General features: G+C 47.2%; 1 protein-coding gene and 1 long non-coding RNA gene across 3 annotated transcripts in view; both read left to right on the forward strand.

The window, feature by feature from the left end:
- The window catches only part of UBE2O (ubiquitin conjugating enzyme E2 O), a 67,382-nt gene that overhangs the window by 20,602 nt on the left and 27,655 nt on the right, over window positions 1-19,125 (forward strand). The window lies entirely within an intron of this gene.
- LOC126939297 (uncharacterized) lies at window positions 11,398-12,761 on the forward strand. The gene is made up of 2 exons (XR_007720338.1): window positions 11,398-12,469; window positions 12,674-12,761. It is a non-coding gene; the product is annotated as an uncharacterized LOC126939297 (long non-coding RNA).

Raw genomic sequence — 19,125 nt, forward strand, 5'->3', positions numbered from 1 at the left:
TGAGCCTCTGAGATAGGACTTGTGTGCTGGGTTTCCATGTATGTTTAGGTCTATAGTGGTAGTGGTAGGACTGGAGGGGATCCTCGGCGTGATTTTGCTGGAGCCCCCCCCCCTTTTTTTTTTTTTGAGACGGAGTCTCGCTCTGTCACCTGGGCTGGAGTACAGTGGTGCAATCTCGGCTCACTGCAAGCTCCGCCTCCCGGGTTCACAGCATTCTCCTGCCTCAGCCTCCTGAGTAGCTGGGACTACAGGCGCCCGCCACCACGCCTAGCTAATTTTTTGTGTTTTTAGTGGAGACAGAATTTCACAGTGTTAGCTAGGATGGTCTCAATCTCCTGACCTTGTGATCCGCCTGCCTCAGCCTCCCAAAGTGCTGGGATTACAGGCATAAACCACCGTGCCCAGCCTGGAGCCCCTTATTTTATTGTCGGGCCCAGAGAGGCTAAGTGGTTAAGATTGATGGAAGCCACAGACAAAGAAAACAGACTTCTTTCTTAGGAAAGAAAAGTCCATAGGAGGACACTCATCTAATTTCTAAGAGTAGAAGATGTTAGGAGGGCTGGTTTTTGTTGTCTGATGAGTATAGTTTGAGATAAGTTCTGGTATTTGACTTGAAAAATAGAATTGATAACACAGAGGATTTACAGGAAACACTGTAGCTGGGCCTGTAGGTGCTCACCGCCACGCCTGGCTAATTTTCATTTCTTTTTAAGTTTTTTGTAGAGTCACCATCTCACTATGTTGCCCAGGCTGATCTCAAACTCCTGTCCTCAAGCGATCCTCCTACCTTGGCCTGCCAAAGTGCTGGGATTACAGGCTGGAATGCAGTGGTGCGATACTCGGCCTCCTGGGTTCAAACGATCGAGACCCCATCTCTTGGGGAAAAAAAAAGATTTATTGAGACAATTCACATACCATACAATTCGCCTTTTTAAAGTGTGCAGTTCGAGTGGTTTTTAGTATACTCAAACAGTTGTGCAGTCATCACCGCTATCTAATTTTAGAGCATTTTCATCACCCTAAAAAGAAACCTCATACCCATTAGTAGTCACACCATATTCCCCTGCACCCCCCCAACTCCTGGAAGCCATGTTCTGTCTCTGTGGGTTTGGCTGTTTTGGACATTTCATATAAATGGAAGCATACTAGATGTGGCCTTCGTGACTGATTTCTTTTATTTAACATGATGTTGTCAAGGTTCATCCGTGTTGTAGCATGTATCAGTACTTCATTTGCTTTTATTGTTGAATAATATTCTCTCATATGGATGGGTCACATTTTGTATATCCATTCATCAGTTGATGGACATTTGTTGTTGTGTCATTTTCACTTTTTGGCTATTCCGAATAATGCTGCTATGAGCATTCAAGTCCACGTTTTTGTGTGAACATATATTTTCAATTCCCTTGGGTATTATACCCAGGAGAGAACTTGTTGAGTCGTATGGTAGGTAAATCCATGTTTAGCATTTTGAGCAACTGCCAAATGGCTTTCTGAAGTGACTGCGCCGTTTTACATACCCATCAGCAATGTTGGTGGGTTCCAGTTTCTTCACATCCTCACCAACGCTTGTGATTGTCACTTTGTTTGTAGCCATCCAATGGGCATGCACGGGTATTGCATTGTGATTTGGCGTGCATTCCTAGTGATGAGTGATGCTGAACATCTTTTTCATGTGCTTATTGGCCATGTGTGTATCTTTGGATAAATGTTTATTCAAATAAGTCCTGTGCTTATTTTTGAACTGAGTTTTCTGTTGATCTGCTTATTACACCCTGCATTTGGATCTTCCCTCTCTCCCATGGAGTCTGGCAGGTGGGCCACCTCTTGTGGCAGGTGCCTGTCAGTGTCATTGGGATCTGTGCTAGCCATCTTGCCTTATGATGGGATTTAACCCCCTTTCGTATTTAAGTATGCTTAAGACCCTTAGAAACTGAAAGGGCTTTAAGTCCTAAGTCTTTCCAGGAACAGAGTTGTAATTGTTTTAAATCTGGGGCCCCGCAAGCATCCTAGGATGAGAAAGGGGTTGCTAAATAGGTTTTCTTGGACAGTGGGCAAGCTTTCAAATATTTACCAGTGACATGTACTGTGGCATGCTGGGTATAAGTCTTTCTAAGGTGGAGACCATACAATCTTTTTCTTTTGAGTCTCTCTCATAGTACAATTATAGTACTTCTTATGCAGTGGGATGATGAAGTATTCATTGATTGACAGGAACATACTTTGATAACTGAGTCCTTTCTGTAGCAGTTTGACGGGTCTAAGACATGGTTGTGCCGAAATGTGTGTGAGAGTGTCTGGTGTGTGTGCCTGGCGATAGGGGGCCCTGAGTTTCCAAAGCCTCTTGGCTGCTGCCGCCTCACAGATTCTCCATGCTGTGTGGCTGTCTGCTGAGGGGCACATGTGCTGCTATTTATGTTTGGTGACTTTCTCAGTGATTGTTTTTAGTTTAGCCTTTTAAGAATCTGATCTAATTTTGTGGGTGTGTAAAGTGTTGATTTATCCATGCCTGCTGCATGACACTGACGGTGAGTGTCTTCCACCCTCAGCCTGGATCAGTTCTGACTGTCATGGTTGGATCACAGTAGTCCGTGGGACTTAAAATTTTTTTAACGTCTGAAACAAAAAGCCATTTGTAGGAGCAGATGTGTGGCCCTTTCAGGTGCCTGGGGGAGTTTCTAATGGAGCTATTCTTTTTAAAAATTTTTTCTTCTTAATTTTACTTTTTCATAGAGATGGAGTCTTGGCCTTGTTGCCCAGGCTGTTCTCAAACTCCTGGTTTCAAGCAGTCCTCCCACCTAGGCTTCCCAACTCCTGAGATGACAGGTGTGAACCACAGTGTCTGGCCCTAATAGTTATTCTTTCTTTTCCCTGCCCACCATTTCACATCTCAGAACAGCAACACGAGGAGAGTCCATCAAAATGAATTGGGGAGTAGGTGAATGTCTGAACTAAGGGTAGCTAATTTTTGAATTTGTGATTTCCTGTTTTTTGTTGACTTTTTTTTTCTTTTTTTTTTTTTGAGACAGAGTGCCCTGTCGCCCAGGCTGGAGTGCAGTAGGTGAATCTCAGCTCACTGCAACCTCCGCCTCCCAGATTCAAACAATTCTCCTGCCTCAGCCTCCTTAGTAGCTGGGATTACAGGCACGTGCCACCATGCCCAGCTAATTTTTTTTTTGTATTTTTAGTAGAGGCGGGATTTCACCATGTTGGCCAGGCTGGTCTTGAACTCCTGACCACAAGTGATCCACCCGCCTCAGCCTCCCTAAGTGCTGGGATTATCGGCGTGAGCCACCGTGCCCAGCTTTTGTTGACTTACTACTTTTCCTTCATCTTCAGATCTAGTTGTATATAAGTACTTTGCGAAATAAAGATTAAAAACCTCTGGTTGCCTCTTTTCTGCCTGGAACCATGGAGGGTGTTGAAGAGAAGAAGAAGGTTCCTGCTGTGCCAGAAACCCTTAAGAAAAAGTGAAGGAATTTCACAGAGCTAAAGATCAAGCGCCTGAGAAAGAAGTTTGCCCAAAAGATGCTTCAAAAGGCAAGGAGGAAACTTCTGCATGAAAAAGCGAAGCGCTGTCACAAGGAATCTAGGCAGATGTACAGAACCGAAATTTGAAAGGCTGGGATGAAGAGAAAAGCTAGCAGCTTCTTTGTGCCTGCAGAACGCGAATTGGCATTTGTCATCAGGGTCAGAGGTATCAGTGGTGTGAGCCCAAAGGGCCAAAAGGTGTTGCAGCTTCTTTGCCTTTGTCAGATCTTTAATGGAACCTTTGTGAAGCTCAGCAAGCCTTCAGTTAACGTGCTGAGGATTGTAGAACCATGTATTACAAGGAGGAACCCAAATCTGAAATCAGTAAACGAACCAATCTACAAGTATGGCTATGGCAAAATTAATAAGAAGTGAATTGCTTTCACAGATAACATTTTGATTGCTCAGTCTCGTGGTAAATATGGCATCATCTGCATGGAGGATCTGATTCATGAGCTCTATACTGTTGGAAAACGTTTCAAAGAAGCAGACAACTTTCTATGGCCCTTCAAGTTACCCTCTCCACAAGGTGGAATGAAGAAAAAGACCACCCATTTTATAGAAGGTGGAGCTGCTGCCAACAGGGAGGACCAGATCCACAGGCTGCTTAGAAGAATGAACTGCGGTGTCTACCATGATTATTTTTCCAATCTGGTCAGTTAATAAATAATACCTGATCTCAAATTGGAAAAAAAAAAAAAATCTCCGGTTAGCATTCTTTAGGTAAACACGGTAGGTTGAACATACTCATTTAAATCTACTTTCCCTAGAAACTCTGCTAAAATAAGAGCAAAATAATTGTTTTTAAATGTATAAACCCATAAGGACACAGAATGGGAGAGAAAACAATAACAAACAAAAGATCTTCAATTTCTGGAAGGTGGAAGATGAACAGAAGACTGAGCAGAGCAGAAGCTGAAATGTTGGTACCTGCGGAAAAACACCAAGGAAAAGCGCTTTAGAAAGCACCAGGAAGTAGAGGCACCTGGTGACACTCAACGTGGGAATAGGGTTTCGGCCGAAAATCAGAGGGATTATGATTAGTTGACAGTCTCTATAGGGAGGAATTAAACTTCCCCAGTCATCTCTTTTAATTCTGCAAACGAGAAAATACTCAATCTCCTTTGCTGGCGAATGAGAGAGTAGACGCTTATGCGCCAGATTGAGGTGCCTTGGGCAGAGCAAGGGGCAGGGTATTGCTGGACTGAAAGAGGGATTCATGAATGTCTGCACACTAAAAGAGCAAATCCCAGCCATGCTCCTGCCTGCTCCTGGAGTGCTGAGGCCATGCATGAGGCATGGCATTGGATTCCAGTCTGGAAAAAATGAGCATGTCAGAAACAAGACCTGCCATTGCCAGCATTACCAGCATGTAGTGGCTTCATAGCAGTGGCCAGCTTTCTACTCCATCTAATGTGGTCCTCACCTGTCCAGAGCCTTGCTCATGTTCGCAAGGTTTCCATCATCATCTTATTGCCTCAACTTTTTAAACTTTTTTTTTTTTTTTTGAGACAGAGTCTGGCTCTGTCACCCAGGCTGGAGTGCAGTGGCGTGATCTCGGCTCACTGCAAGCTCCGCCTCCCGGGTTTACGCCATTCTCCTGCCTCAGCCTCCCGAGTAGCTGGGACTGCAGGCGCCCGCCACCTCGCCCGGCTAGTTTTTTGTATTTTTTTTTTTTTTTTTTTGAGACGGAGTCTTGCTCTGTCGCCCAAGCTGGAGTGCAGTGGCGCGATCCTGGCTCACTGCAAGCTCCGCCTCCTGGGTTCACGCCATTCTCCTGCCCCAGCCTCCCGAGTAGCTGGGACTACAGGCGCCCGCCACTGCGCCCGGCTCATTTTTTGTATTTTTAGTAGAGACGGGGTTTCACCGTGGTCTCGATCTCCTGACCTTGTGATCCGCCCGCCTCGGCCTCCCAAAGTGCTGGGATTACAGGCGTGAGCCACCGCGCCCGGCCAGTTTTTTGTATTTTTTAGTAGAGACGGGGTTTCACCGTGTTAGCCAGGATGGTCTCGATCTCCTGACCTCGTGATCCGCCTGTCTCGGCCTCCCAAAGTGCTGGGGTTACAGGCTTGAGCCACCGCGCCCGGCCTAAACTTTTTATTTTTTATGTTTATTTTTTTGAGACAGAGTCTCACTCTGTCACCCAGGCTGGAATGCAGTGGCATAATCTTGGCTCACTGCAACCTCTGCCTCCCAGGCTGAAGCACTCCTCCCATCTCAGCCTCCTAAGTAGCTGGGATTACAGCCATGTGCCACCACTCCCAGCTAATTAGTGTATTTTTTGTCGAGATGAGGTTTTGCCATGTTGCCTAGGCAGGTTTCAAACTCCTGAGCTCAAGTGATCTGCCCTCCTCAGCCTCACAAAGTGCTGGGATTACAGGCATGAGCCACCATGCCCAGCCTAACTTTTTATTTTGAAATAATTCTAGATTCATAGGAAGTTGCAAACATAGTAGAGGGCTAGCTGAACACAGTGTGGCTCATGCCTGTAATCCCAGCACTTTGGAAGGCCAAGGCGGGCAGATCACGAGGTCAGGAGTTCGAGACCAGCCTGGCCAACATGGTTAAACCCCGTCTCTACTAAAAATACAAAAATTAGCCGGGCATGGTGGCATGTGCCTGTAATCCCAGCTACGCGGGAGGCTGAGGCAGGATAATTGCTTGAACCCAGGAGGCAGAAGTTGCAGTGAGCCAAGATCATGACACTGCACTCCAGCCTGGGTGACAGAGCAAGACTCCATCTCCAAAAAAAATAGTAGAGGGATCCCCTCTACCCTTCATGCAGTTTCCCTTGATGGTCACGTCTTATATAATCATAGACAATATCAAAACCAGGAAATTGACATGGGTACACAATACGTGCATACGGTTCCACACCCTTTATCACATGTGTGGATGCATGTAACCACGTGAAACAGCAATCAGGATCCACAACTCTTCCATCACCACAGAGATCTCTTATTGCCTCACTTTTAAGTAGGAATGGATGCCAAGAACCACTGGATATAGTCAGAAAGCTTCCAACATGAAAGGTAGAGGCCAGAGAAAGCAAAGAGAAAAATTATCTCCGAGGAATCAGAGCTGATTCAGGCAGGAGAAAGCCTTAAAGCACATGGCGAATATACTCAGAAAGAAGAGCCAATATTTTATCCATGAAATAAAAAGTTACTATAAAAATCAGAACAGGAAAGAGGTCTTGGAAATTAAAACCATTACTTTTTTCTTTGAAGTTGACGAAGGCTCCCAGGAAACAGATTAAAAACGTCTGACATCTAGTCTATAAAGAGAGAAAGGGAAAAGTAAAGACCATAATGTATCAGAGAAACAAGAATTGTTTCAGAATGGACAGTCATAAGTTTCAAAAATGGCAAATGGAAAATGTCCTGTGGCACACTCTGTGATTCCAGAGCACTGGGCATAAAGCTTCCGAAGAGCAAAAGCAGGTCATGTACAAAAGATTGGGAATGAAGATGGATCGGAATTTTCAACCTTGTTGGAAGCCAGAAGACAATGGAGTGGATTTCCTGTTTCAGTGACATGGTAGATCGAGCTAAAGTAGAATTGCTCCCATTACAATCACTTAAAATGCTATATAAGCTATAACGAGAATAAGAAAGAAAAACAGAACCAAAAGCAAAGCAGGAGTATAAAGCCAGAGCAGAGTAGGCAGCTCTGGGGAGGGGCAGGGTGGGTTCACTGGACCCCAAAATCGATCCTAACCGTAATAGAGGTTTGGATTTGCATGAACATGTAAAGCATGGAATTGAAACAGAAATCTCCTCAAAGCCATTGCCAGGTAAAAGGGATGCAAGAAAATTTCCCCCATGGGATCAGAGAAATGTTAAGGAAGCTGATCATTGCCCCACACTCCGGATGGTGTTGGAGGAAGTCTTCTGTGAGCAGTGGAAAACATCCAAGTTCAAAGGAGTCTGTGTTTATAACACCCACATGTGGCAGGAATGCCCGAGCTGGCACCAGAACAGCCAGCAGACCAGCAATACCCCTGAAGCTCCTTGCTTGCAGAGCAAAGGCAGAACTTTTCTAGAGTGACAGTACAGGCCTCTTGGAATCCTAGGATGCCCACAGATGATGAGCTTGTTCTAGGAAATTACCAAGCATGTAGAAATTAGAACATGAATCAGCGATCACAACAAACACAAGATTCTTCAACGTGGGAATTCAAATAATAGAAGAGATTATAATAGAATGTCTAAAGTGATTGAAGGGCTAAAAGAAGGAATAGATGTCAAAAGAAAGAATAAGACAGAATACATTTTAAAAGGCATTATTTTTTAAAGAATCAAATAAAGCCTCTAGAATGAAAACATTGAGTTAAAAACCTAATGGAAATGTTGAACACGAGATAGCATAAATTTTCAAGAGAGAATTATAGGAACTGGAAAATAGATCTGGAGAAGTTAGTTAGAATTCTGCACAGAGATAAAAGAGATGTTTGTGAAGAAAAGATGTTACAAACATGGAGGGTGGTGTGAGAGGGCCCGGCGGGAAAAATAGCATCCTAAAGGCAGCTTGAGAAGAAAGGCAGGTTACCCCGCAGGTTCAACAGTGGAACTCAGCAAATGCTAAGTAGCAACAGTAGAGGCCATAAGGAAAGAAAATCTTCAGTGTGCTAAAGAAAATCAGTTGGTGGCTTAGTTTTCAGCAGCCAGCTTAAATTATCATTCAATAGTGAGACAAATAAAGACATTTTCACAGGAGGAAAAAAAAACTGTATTTACTAAGAGACCTTCGCTGTACTTCAGGAAGAAGGAAGTAAGGAGAAAGGAGGGATGCGGACAGTAATGGTATCCAGAGGCGTTGGGAAGTGCAGGTAAATCTGAATAAGCATTTGCTTATGAAAGTGATCGTCACTAATTTGGAGAGGATTAAAAACCAAAATCCCAACAAAAAATGGAAATCAATGAGGGGGTGATTTGAATGAACACACTCTTAAGTTCTTTGAACCGTTTGGGAAGTGTAGGAGGGATATTGATTGACTTCAAACTTTCTGAGTCAAGTAGACATGTTCCAATTTTAAGGGTAACCACTAAAAGAATAGAAATAGGGTTTAAAACTTTCAAACTCACAGAGGGGAAAAATACGGAATTTTAGAACTAGGTCATTTGTCTAGAAGAAAGAGAGCAAAGAAAAATTATGGTAGCCAGAAAGCCCTAAAGGTAATAGAAATAAATCCACATGGATCACAGTGAACATAAACAGATTATATGTGCCAGTTAAGACAGGTTCTCAGACTGGAAGACAGCAGAGCAAATCCTACAACATTCTGAGAGAATTCCATATCCAGCCCAACTGCGTCAAGTAGAATAGAAAAAAGTTCTTTTGGCTGGGCATGGTGGTTCACGCCTGTAATCCCAGCACTTTGGGAAGCCAGGACAGGAGGATTGCTTGAGCCCCGTTCGAGACCAGCCTGGGAAACATGGCAAAACCCTGTCTCTACAAAAAAATACAAAAATTAGCCGAGCGTGGTGGTGTGCGTCTGTGGTCCCAGCTCCTCAGGAGGCTGAGGTAAGAGGATCACTTGAGCCCAGGAGGTTGAGGCTGCAGTAAGCCATGATCACACCACTGCACCCCAGCCTGGGTGACAGAGTAAGACCCTGTCTCCAAAAAAAAAAAGTTCCTTTTAGGCATGTAAGGGCTGGAAAATAAATGCCTCCCATGAACTTCTTGTGGGGAAGGGATAGAAGGAATGGTTCTTCACCAAAACCAGGGAATTTTCCCAGGATCCAGGAAACGGGATCCAAAACAGGTGAGCAGCAGAGGAAAGTCTGAGTTAGAGAGACAGGGTGGAATTCTGCAGGAGGGAGAGAGATTCGACAAGAAAAAGAGACAAAGCCCAAGGACACCTGATCGGTAATTTGTAGGTAATTTGAAGATGTTTAGAAAAGTTATGGATAGGTATTTGACAAAAGTATCAATATGTACATAGTTGTGTGAGGACAATTAATGCAGTGGAACTTTTGGAAGGATGGAGTACAGGAAAAAGGCGTCAGAGGGGAGGGTAAGAGTTAGGTCATCAGGCTGGGCGCGGTGACTCACGCCTGTAATCCCAGCACTTTGGGAGGCCGAGGCGGGCAGATCACGAGATCAGGAGATCGAGACCGTCCTGGCTAACATGGTGAAACCCTGTCTCTACTAAAAATACAAAAAATAAAATTTGCCAGGCGCGGTGGCTCAAGCCTGTAATCCCAGCACTTTGGGAGGCCTAGACGGGCAGATCACAAGGTCAGGAGATCGAGACCATCTGGCTAACACGGTGAAACCCCATCTCTACTAAAAAAATACAAAAAAAAAACCTAGTCCAGCGAGGTGGCGGGCGTCTGTAGTCCCAACTATTTGGGAGGCTGAGGCAGGAGAATGGCGTAAACCCGGAAGGCGGAACTTGCAGTGAGCCGAGATCCGGCCACTGCACTCCAGCCTGGGCGACAGAGCGAGACTCCGTCTCAAAAAAGAAAAAAAAATTAGCCAGGCGTGGTGGCGGCCGCCTGTAGTCCCAGCTACTCAGGAGGTTGAGGCAGGAGAATGGCGTGAACCTGGGAGGCAGAGCTTGCAGTGAGCCGAGATCGCGCCACTGCACTCCAGCCTGGGCAACAGAGCGAGACTCTGTCTAAAAAACAAACAAAACAAAGAGGTCATCAGGTACCAAAACAGGACATCAGTAGATAATGTCTATAATAAGTTAGGAATTAGAGGTGCAAGCCTGTTGTTTATATGTATGGAGGTAAATACTCTCAAACAGCCAAGAAATTAGAAAGTATTTGCTTCAAAAGAGCACAGTTGAGAGAGTAAGATGGGGACTGCTTTTTTTTGTTAAGCCTTTTAGCACTGTGTTTTTTTTTAAACTTAGGCCTGCGTTACTTTGATACAATAAAGCTAAACTAAGCTAAACTATTATTTTAAAGAATACAATATGAGCCAAGTAGGTCCTTTAAAATTTTTTAGTGACCACATTTTTTTCTTTTACTTTTTTTTTTTTTTTCTGTGAAAAGGACCTTGAGAAGTGGCCACATTTTAAAAACATTGAAAGAAACAGGTGAAATTAATTTTGGAGGTGGTAGTGGAAGGGGTCTTGCTCTGTTGCCCGGGCTGGAGTGCAGTGGCTCGATCATAACTCATTGTAATCTCAAACTCCTGCTCCTGGCTTAAGGGATCCTGCTGCCATTTTTTTTTTTTTTTTTTTTTTTTTTAATGTAGAGATGGGGTCTTACTATGTTGCCCAGGCTGGTCTTGAACTCCTGGCCTCAGGCAGTCCTCCCACTTGGCCTCCCCAAGTACTGGAATTACAGACATAAACCACCTCACTCAGCCAGAAATTAATTTTAATGTTTTATTTAACCCCGTATGTATCCAGGATATAATTTCAAAATGTAATGAATATAAAAAATATTAGTGGGCTAGGCGCGGTGGCTCACGCCTATAATGCCAGCACTTTGGGAGGCCGAAGTGGGCGGATCATGTGAGGTCAGGAGTTCGAGACCAGCCTGGCCAACATGGTTAAACCCTATCTCTACTAAAAATACAAAAAATTAGCAAGGTGTGGTGGCTCACACCTGTAATCCCAACTACTTGGGAGGCTGAGGCAGGAGAATCGCTTGAACTCGGGAGGTGGAGGTTGCAGTGAGCTGAGATCATGCCACTGCAGGCAGGAGCCTGGGCAACAGAGCAAGTCTACTCTCATGAATGAATGAATGAATGAGTGAGTGAATGAATGAATGAATGTCTCTTAAACTGTAGTTCTACCTAGATTCCTGGAATTCAGTCCTCAGTTTTAAATCAACAGAGAGCCATGCAGTTGTGTGGGTTTAATAAGGGTGCTAAGGTTGTTTTGTGTTTTAAAGTTATTGGCAGTCAATCCACACCCCCCTCCATTTTTTGTTGCCTTGTTTTTTATATACCTCTCTGAGGATCCTGAAAGTCCCGGTCCATTTGGTGGATTTACACACACACAAACACACACATCCCCCCAAATAATCCCCCGCATGGTTCCTTTTCAACTCCTCCCACTTTTCACCCCTTCTAAAAAAGATCCAGTTTCACAAAAGCCACCACTGAGACTGTAGGTCCAGTGTTTGAGCCAGGAATGAAGGAAGTGTCTCGAGCTGACCACAAGCATGGAAGGGTGGGTGCCTCCCCATGCTCTGCCTCCTGATTGATCTCACTCCTCCCACTCCAAGATCCTGGCAAGGGCACAGGCCTGTGGCCCTGAGCACATCACTGTATGCAATGCCATATCCAGTGCTATGGACACCCATCAGAACTGTCACATCAGACTGACAGACTGCCATTGGTGGGGTTTGGGAGCTGATCTGTTGGGCCAGAATGTTGACCAAAGGTGGTGTGCAAATGCTTGTGAGCCTCCCATGCACATGTACTCTGCCAGCCACGAGAGACTAAGAGGTATGATACAACCCTGTCCCTGAGCAGCCTGTAGTCTAGGGGAGAGGGCAGTCGTGCATGAAAAGTGGCTATCAGCAGGACATCTGGTTCTGGTAGCGTGTGGCACAGTTGGGAGTAGTAGCAGAGGCGCTGCCTGCCATCAAAGTGATGGTGATTGTGTGTTGTACACTGGGCTTACCAACTGAAGGATTTCCAGCTGCCATTTAGAAAATCCAACCTGCAGATCAGGAACGGTGGCTCACGCCTATAATCCCAGCACTTTGGGAGACCAAGGCGGGTGGATCACCTCAAGTCAAGAGTTCGAAACCATCTTGATCAACATGGTGAAACCCCATCTCTACTAAAAATAAAAAAATTATCCGGGCATAGTGATGCATGCCTGTAATCCCGGCTACTTGGGAGGCTGAGACAGGAGAATCGCTTGAACCTAGGAGACAGAGGTTGCAGTGAGCCTAGATCGTGCCATTGCACTCCAGCTTGGGCAACAAGAGTGAAATTCTGTCTCAAAAATAAAAGGCCAGGTGTGGTGGCTCACGCCTATAATCCCAGCACTTTGGGAGGCCAAGGCGGACGGATCACGAGGTCAGAGATCGAGACCATCCTGGCTAACATGGCGAAACCCCGTTTCTACTAAAAATACAAAAAATATTAGCCGGGCGTGGTGGCAGGTGCCTGTAGTCCCAGCTACTTGGGAGGCTGAGGCAGGAGAATGGCGTGAACCCGGGAGGTGAAGCTTGCAGTGAGTGGAGATCATGGCAGTGCACTCCAGCCTGGGCGACAGAGCGAGACTCCATCTCAAAAAAAAAAAAAGAAAACACAACCTGCTGGAAGTAGCTGAGAGCCTCCTAGTGTGAAGAGAGGTCTCCTCTCCTGTGTTCTCGTTCCTTTGTGGACATTGTGCCGTAGACCACCTCTATCGATTATGTCCCCAACCTGAATCTTCAGACTCTCCCTTGGCAGCTTCCCGCCTGACCCTATTATTATTTATTTATTTATTTAGAGACAGAGTCTCCCTCTGTCACCCAGGCTGAAGTGCAGTGGCACGATCTTGGCTCACTGCAAGCTCCGCCTCCCAGGTTTAAGCGATTCTCCTGCCTCAGCCTCCCTGGTAGCTGGGACTATAGGTAGGTGCCACCACGCCTGGCTAATTTTTTGTATTTTTAGTAGAGACGGGGTTTCACCATGTTAGCCAGGATGGTCTCGATCTCCTGACCTCATGATCCCCCCACCTCGGCCTCCCAAAGTGCTGGGATTGCAGGCGTGAGCCACCGCGCCTGGCCCCCATTTTTATTTTTACTGTATTTATTTTTTAGAGATAGAGTCTTACTCTGTCACCCAACTGGAGTGCATTGGCATGATCAGGGCTCACTGCAGCATTGAATTCCTGGGCTTAAGCAATCCTCCCACCTCAGCCTCTTGTGAGTAGCTGGGGCTCCAGGTGCGCACCACCATGCCCAGCTTGACCCTATTTTTAATGTCTTGAAGAGAGACCCTTCCTCAGCCCACATCCATCTCTCACCTGCCTCTTCCTCCTTTTCCTGCTCTTCAGCCATAGTTCCTGAATGAGCTCCACCTTGTGATTCCTATTTCCTGCATTGCCAAGATGTTCTCCAGGCCCCGCCCCTGGGGCTTCTGCCCACACCACCAATTGGGACCACTGAGGCCAGATTAGCAGGGACACTTCCCCGTAGCACTGGATCTCTCAGCAGCATCAGGCATTGCTGACCACTCCTTTCTTGACACTTGTTCTGAATTCCCATGACCCTTCCTGCAGCTCTCTCTAGTGACTCCTCGGAGGCACCCTTCTGTGTTCCAGGCACTTGCTGGGGTGCAGTGGTGCGTAGTGCCTGCCCTTGTGGGGTTCACATTTTAACCCCCATGGGGCACACAGAGAGTGGCAGCGGTATGCAGGGACTCCAGATGTGGGAACAGTAAGTGCTGTGAAGAAAAATAAAGCAGGTAGATAGAGAATGAGGAGGAGCAATTCCAGACATGGTGGCCAGAGAAGCCCTTCTGAGGAGGTGACATCTGAGCAGAAACTTGGGTGCAGCTATCTGGGGGAACATGTGAGCCATGACTGTTCCCCATGGTGGCCACACCTCCCCCAGCCTGGTGTGTCTCGGCACCATTGAGGACAGAACCTCCGTCCTGCTGGGACTCCTGCAGGACTGTCTCATGTTCTTGATGTTTCATTGGCATCTGGCACAGCGTCTGCCCATCCAGTGGTTATTCAGTTTGCTGAATGAGTAAGGGAACAACTGAATGAATGGTCTACAGTATATGATGAATGGGAGGAAGAGGTCACTGGGGGCCCAGACCTTATGACAGAGCAGTTTGTATCCCTGTCAAGCCCTTGCTGGAAGAGAGATGGGACTTGAGCTCAGCCTGGGAAAAGCCAGGTTAAGGTGAGCCCCCCTTTGCCCATGCCCTCTCCCCATGTCGTTCATTTAGGTCGTGCTTCTGCACATCATCTTCCCTTTCAGGACCACTCAGTCTGTGCATGAGTGAGTGACTGAAATAGTTGGGAGCCACTGAGGAAAAGCTGGAGAGAGAGGCCACGAGAACTAGCATTTTGGGCTTACTTAGGACATGTCCCATTACTTACCACACATAGAGGTCTCAAAAACATCACCACAGGCCTGCCTGACCCTCCTGTGGCTTGGTTGTCCCTTAAAGATTGAGACATCTCCATCTTCCCATTTTCCTCCACCTGGGATTTGTGGTCCTTGAACACGCTGGATGCAGATCCATTGGAGAGGGGATGGGTCCTCAGATGCAGTCTGGTGGCGTCTTGTCTTCTCCAGACTCCTGGCCAGCGACTTGTTGACTTCCTCCTGGGATCCAGGGACTGGGGGAAATAGAGCCAGCCAGGATGGGAGAAATGGGAAGCATATGACTTTTACTCCATGAAAGAAAGCCCTTCTCTGCCAGGGGTCCCAAGGCATCAGTTACTAGTTGTAATGGATCTCAAATGGTGCTAATTACTCCATCCCTGGGAAAATAGAAAATAGTCACTCAGGGCCGGGTGTGGTGGTTCATGCCTGTAATCCCAGCACTTTGGGAGGCCGAGGTGGGCGGATCACCTGAGGTCGGAAATGCAAGACCAGCCTGACCAACGTGGAGAAACCCCGTCTCTACTAAAAATACAAAATTAGTTGGGCGTGGTGGCAGATGCCTGTAATCCCAGCTACTTGGGAGGCTGAGGCTGTGGTGAGCTGAGATTGCGCCATCGCACTCCAGCCTGGGCAACAAGAGTGAAACTCTGTCTCAAAGAAAAAAGAAAATAGTCACTCAAATCATGTTCCATGTTCTGGTGGCTTTAATGTGGGTGACTCCAGTGTTTCAGTGTCAGCCATGAGCGCTGACAGCAGGCTGTCGCTTCTTTCTGCAGTATTTCCCTACAGTTGAGTTCAGCTATAGGGAGCTCACTGTAGCTGTGAGTTTCCCATTTCCTGTCAGAGGAGCAAGGGCCTGTTGGAGCGAAGTCTGCAGTACTGATGGACTGCACCCACTTAGCAAATGAGCGGTGCTGAGTCCTGTTCACTTTCCCATCCATGCCTTTTACCAGGAACTCAGCCCAGATACATCATGCTATGTGTTTATATTTATTTTTGTTGGAAATCTTGGCTTAGAAGGCAGGCTACCTGAGCCTGTCCTGACCTAATTGCAGGAATGTGGGGGGCTGAAGAAAGGGAGGACTCCTACTGTCAAGGTTAGCATTTGGGAGTCTAGGGGGGTGAGTGACAAGGCTGTCCCTGCCGACCCACTGGGGTCAGCCTGTCTCTGCGGTTTTCTGTGGCCACAGACATGAAGAGTGTGTGGCAGGCCGATTTAGAATGCTGCCAGGACCGGCACCTAGTGGTGCAAGACCCCAGCTTGCACTTGATCCCAGGGCTCTCGTGTCTCTTCCTCCTTGGCTTCCCACGCCTTTACCAAGCTCCTGCTTCTCTGTGAAAAAGAAATGTCTGCAGCGCCCCAGCCCAGTTTGTTTCGGAAAGATGTAATTACAGAGTTGTAAGGAGTGGAGAATCAGCAATGTTTTGACATAGTCATTCCAGGGTGGGTCATGAAACCTGCCGGTGCCTCTGGGGTAGATTCTCCTGGCCTGCTTGTGGGGTTGCTCGGTGGTGTGTTTGGGGGAAGATGTGGGCGAGTCTGTAACATTTCTGGCCACTGGGATTGATCTGAAATCACAGGTATTAGGAATACAAAACGATGCAGGAAGCCAGGACCACTGTGGGAAGATAGGCCCCCCTGCTCTTCCATAGCCGCCTGCTCCCACTTCAGTGGGAACCTGGCCCCCGGGGAAAGAACTGGCCTTGGATCAGGGCTCTCATGTGTTATTTTTACTGCCTTTTCCTACCATATTTGCATTTTTAAAAATAGCACTGCTGAGTGGCTCCTTTTCAGCATGAGTCTGCCTGGGAAGGTACGGTGCATTTGCAGAGTGTGGCTATTGATTAGCAGCCAAGCCTTGGCATTTGGGAGTGTGGCGTGAAGAGGGCCGCTGCGGCGCTGGGTAGGGGTGAGGCTCCGGATCATGAGCTGCGGCAAGAGTGAGGCAGCAGCTTTCTGCTGCCCCAAGGTTATGTCATGCTTCTGTGCATTCGCAGTTGCAGGGAGGTGATAAAAGAGGGGCAGGGAGCACCAGGGTCCCGAGGGCCATGGCCAAGGAATGGGGCCAAGCGGGCATGCCTCCTTCTGCCGGCATGCTTCTTTCTCAGACTCTGAGTTTCCTTGTGGGTAGAACCACACTTTCACACCACCTGCTCCCATCTGGTCACAGCTCTGAGCATCGGGTTCTCAGGGCCACAGCATGGCCTTCCTGCCTGGAAGTCTTTAAGGTGGCGAAACCATGTCCCCCAGGTTCCCAGGGATGCGTGCTGGCAGGATCTGCTCTTTGCCACAGTGACAGCAGCTGGCCCGGGGCCTTGTTCTTGTCAGTGTGGAAACCGGCCCAGGCTGGGATCTGGACCACCTGAGCAGAGGTGGGTCAAGGTTGAGGCTGTATCAGTTTGAGGACCTGGTGCCTCTGTGTCTTTCCCAAGGGCTGGACCACAGGAAGGGTGTGTCAGGGAGTGCTGAAGGGTGGCCATCAGTCAACTCTCGCTTTCTTAGTTATTTTCAGTCACCTTACTTTTATACCTTGATCCCTGGATTTCACTTAAAATGTGTTTTCTGTTTTTTTCTTCATTACACCCCCATATCAGCAGTAAACTTAAAAACATTTTTTTTTAATTCAAAACAAATATTCCTAAGTAGTCAGAGTATATTTTGTTTTAGGAGAAAGGGATTTTTTTTTTTTTTTTGAAATAGGGTCTTACTCTGTCACCCAGGCCGGAGTGCAGTGGTGCGATCGTGGCTCACTGTAGCCTTGATCCTCTCACCGGAGCCCCCCAAGTAGCTGGGACAATGAGCATAAGCCATCCGGCCTAATTAAAAAAAAAAAAATTCTGTAGAGATAGGGTCTCACTAGGTTGCCCAGTCTGGCTCTCGAACTCCTAGGCTTAAGTGATTCTCAAAGCTCAGCCTCTCAAAGTACTGGTATTACAGCATGAGTCACCGTGGCAGTCAGAAGTTGAACTCTTTTAACTATCAGATTAACCTAGGGAACATTAATGTCTCCACCCAGAGATTCATTCAGTGGGTTTGGGTTGAAAAATCAAATCCGTGTTTTTCACGGATGTTGAATCCGTGTTTTTCAAGCTGATAACTGCCTTAAAACCTGTTCCTCCTTCCAAGGGGCCTGTGGAGGCTGCACCATTTTCCACTGCTTCATAGACTTTTGCTCTCAGCACTGCTGAATTGAATATCTAGACTTCCTCCAACTGTTAACTTCCACCGGTTGCCCTTCAGAGACCAGCACAGGGTGCAGACAGCCAAATGCTGCCTCACAGTTGCTGGTTGTAAGGCATGGCTCCTAGAAGAGGGTGTCCTATAGTCCAAGTACAGTTTGGTCTGTTACTTTCAGGAATTGTGTACCTCCTTCAGGACTGTGATAAAATGAGTTTCTGCGTGAGGCCAGGAGAGCCCTCCAGGAGACTCTGGGCTCCTAGAAGAGGGAAGTTTTATGCATAATTGTATGGAAAAAATTATCAGAAGGCTGGGGTTCCAGGTCTCACATGCTGGTGTCTGTTCTATTGTCCCTTCTTCAGGGCACCCCAGGGCAGTGTGGGGCAGCTATCCCAGTCCCCAGGATGGGACTGGGTGTAGGCCTACTCCACGCGTCCCACCTCTGTGACCTCCCCGGTGCCTTCCTCCTGAGGTGGTGAAGAGCATTGAACCTCATCTGCCCACTTCTCCACCTCCACTTCTCTCAAGGCGCAACAGCAACAAGCAGCTCATCTGAGTGCAGTGAGCCAGGACTCAAATACCAACTGAAAGAGCACCATCATGGAGACTGGGAGGAGTTTCTGCCCACTTCTGCAGGTGCAGTGAGGCATTCGTCTCTTCACCCAGACGTCTCTTCACGGACGTCTGTTTCCTGCCCCTTGACCTGCTCAGCATTCTTTCCTCCTGCAGTCGAAGGCACTCTCTGCCAGGTGTTTTAGTGATGGCCTCTAAAGACCCAGCTCAGTTCAGCCCCCATGCACTCTCATTTGGCCTCCAACCATGTCCTCTTATCACTAGGGGTGGGTGTGTCCCCACTCATAAAAAGGAGGGGGCAGAGAATGTTGATCATATTAACAAGGAGGTAGTTAACACTGTAAGATTTCCTGTTGGTTCCCTTCAGATAGCTCTCCCAGCTTATCTAAAATCCCCTCACTTTACTAATACATCTAAATCCTGATGTGCCCGTACATGAAATTTTGCATTGTGTTCTGTTCTTTGTAAATGTTATTGTCTTCTCCAGGGAAGATGTCCTCGTCTAGGGACCTGCCCTGGTGTCCCAGCCGTGCGGGCCTCCTTGGGCCATGCTGCCCAGGGATGTCGTTGCCATTTGGCTGGCATGCTCTGACGGTCAGTGGGGATGCCCACATGTGAAGAGCAGAAGCCTGCCCCTGAGTCAGGAAGAGGTGCCAGGCAGGTGGAAATCAGGGCCCCAGGAGGCGTTTAGGGGACAAGCTCTGGAGCTGTAGCTGGAAGGGCCTGGAGCTCATTCACCTCAGTGTTGCCCACTGAGCTGATGAGGCATCTGGTGCCCAGAGAGGTGACATGACTCTAGCACACACAGCTGGG

Source organism: Macaca thibetana, chromosome 16 (assembly GCF_024542745.1).
Source record: "Macaca thibetana thibetana isolate TM-01 chromosome 16, ASM2454274v1, whole genome shotgun sequence".
NCBI lineage: Eukaryota > Metazoa > Chordata > Mammalia > Primates > Cercopithecidae > Macaca > Macaca thibetana.